Consider the following 3014-nt stretch of genomic DNA (forward strand, 5'->3'; position numbering starts at 1 on the left):
CTTCCTACTTCACCCCCTAATCCCTTGCCCGTTGTCGTCGTGTGGGGGGAGGGGGGTTTAGGAGACGGAGACTGAGACCCATTGTAGGCATCTCCCTTGCTTTGGGCCTCAGCCCTCGACTCAACTAAATTTGTATGGTCTTTTCCACCCTCCTACTCTTTCGCTTCCGTCCCTTCTCCAACCCCTACTTTCTATTTCCTAAGCTGTAAGAGCCGTGCTGAAAGGATGAAAGGCTGACACTGTCAGTCCTGAACGGCTTGCGGGAACCATGTGCACGGTATTCCCCTGATTTAGTTGTTCAGCATTTACTCCTCAAGGGGACCCTGTGGGGTGGACTGTTTATTTCCGCAATATAGTCAAGGCTTCCCATGGCCAGTAATGACGACGTAATACTCTTATTAGGAGTAATGAGGCTTGCCCCCTTATCAAATATCCCCACCAATTCAAACTCTCCCGGCTCTCCGACCCCAGGCTCTCTTTTGACCACGACTCTGAACACTACAACTAATACCCACTCCTCATGCCTACTTGTGCATTACCCACCCAAGCTGAGACTCAATCTCCAGAAAACATCACTCCGTAATATTCCTTCTTCCACACGTCCCCTACCATCCACCACCACCAACCTTACAAATATCTTAAATACTCTATTTAGCCCAGCTAAATGGGACCGATTTTTCGTGATCTCCCTATAGCTCGTTACTCAGGCAGCACTCTTCTCTTTCAACAATGCCTCCAAAACAATTTGGCAGAGTCCCTTTCTATACCAGACGCGATCGCACCCGTCTCGTAACAGTCAGATCAGAAACTGAATCTATAGCACTATCAAATCTAACTGATCATTTTGGCAACACCATTCCTGTAGAACCCCATCCAACCCTTAATACTTGTACCGGAACTGTCTCATTCTCCCCAGCAAACTGCCCAGTCGATACCAAAGATTCGTCTGACTGTGAAGACTTATTAGGATGACTCAATGACCTAGATGTGAAATCAGTACATTAGTACATCATTCCTTCTAAAGGTCAACGAAAGAATCCGATCAATATTGCCAAAATTACTTTCCGTACACATGATCTTCCCTTACGTATCTACATTGGTGGACAATCCCTCCCTGTTCGACCATACCAACACCTTCCCAGTCAGTGTCAAAACTGTTGGCGCTTTGGACATCCTGCCAAATACTGCCGTTCCACAGACCGATGTCCCCATATGTGCCCAACCTGGTCATAACCGATCAGACTGCTCTGCACAAACGCGTTCATGTGCTAACTTACAAGTTTGAATCTGAGGTAGCACGCCGACAAGGTTTCTCTCATACTCCATACTCTAATAACATCGCTCGCTCTGCCCCTCCCCCTCCACCCCAAGATGTCCCCACTTCCACTTCTACATTCTATCTCCCTCAAATCGATTCTTTTGCCACTCTAAATCCAGACACCCCAATCTCAACTACAGTCCCAACATCACCCCCTCTCCCTCCCCGCACTACCCACAGTAGACAGACTGAACGTTCTACCCCTTCTTAATAGTGATATATGACCTTAGATGTCTTGCACATTTATTTTAACCATTAACCATCTACCCCTTCTTCCCCTAACGCACACTCACTTCCACCTTCCTTTACCTTTATTCCTCAGACACCAGTCTCCTCTTCACCCCCCTCCATAAGAAAACCTTTGTCCCACAAAACTTCCCAACCAACTCCACTGCAGAAACTATGGAAAGCATTCAAAACTATATGCTTGAAATACAAAATTCCATAACTCATGCTCCCTCCACACTTGAAGTGATTGCCGATATCCATACCCTTCCTACTCATATTCCCTCTACACCCCTTCCTCCTAATCCCTCCCAAGACAACACATACCCTTCAACTCCAAATATCCATCCTTATGATAGCCATCCTCCTACCACTAATATTCCCCCCACACCACATCCTCCTACCACTCATACTCCCCCACACCACATCCTCCTACCACTCATACTCCCCCCACACCACATCCTCCTACTCCCTCCCAACACAACCCACCCCCTTCAACTCCAACTATACGCACATTCTCCCTGCCTCCACCCCCTCTATTCTTTCCACTCTCTCCCGGATACACACGGGAATCACTCGTGTCACAACAATGCCCTTCCCCAAATTCCCTACCTCCTGATACCCCTCCTTTACACCCCTTACATCCTTCTCCCCCAGATTCCCTAACACGCACCGGCGCTTTCACTCATAACATAACTAAGATATAGCTCTCCTACATTGGAATATTCGCGGTTTCCGTTCTCACAGACCAGACCTACGTCATATCCTAGCTTCTTATAATTCATCTATTATCTGCCTCCAAGAGACTTTCCTCACACATTCTCCTATTCCAATTTCCAATTACCATTTTATCTCTTCCCCACACTCCCTTTATGTCTCGTCTATACTTATCCATCATAAAACACCTTATGTCATACCTCCCATACAAACTTCTGTCCCGTGCACAGCTATTCGCATCTTTCTTCGCCGCTGGATCACAGTGATTACTTCTCCCCTTCCCATCCCATTGACTTTACTGCCTTTGAAACTCTAATTTCCCAACTCCACCACCTTTCCTCGTAGTTGGTGATTTCAACTGCCACCACACTCTGTGGGGTGATTCTATCACCACTCCCCGAGGCCGATCTCTAGAACGCTTCCTCTCCGCAAATAACCTAATTATTCTTAATTCGGATCGCCCCACACACTTTGACATGCGCACACAATCCTTTTCATCCCTTGAAATCTCTCTATGCTCCCCTTCTCTCCATTTAGATTTCCATTGGTCAGTTCTAGACCACTTCCCCTATAGTGACCACTTCCATGTACTTCTTTCAGCTACTTCATATGTACCACTTCCTAATCCTCCACGTTGGTGCTTTGGTAGAGCTGACTGGCGTACTTTCACTTGACTCTCTACTATACCTATCCCTCTACGCCTACTGTAGTATCTTGTCACTTGCAAAATCAGAGCACTAAATATGCAGGCGAA

The sequence above is a fragment of the Penaeus vannamei genome, chromosome 32 (genome assembly GCF_042767895.1).
Source record: "Penaeus vannamei isolate JL-2024 chromosome 32, ASM4276789v1, whole genome shotgun sequence".
NCBI lineage: Eukaryota > Metazoa > Arthropoda > Malacostraca > Decapoda > Penaeidae > Penaeus > Penaeus vannamei.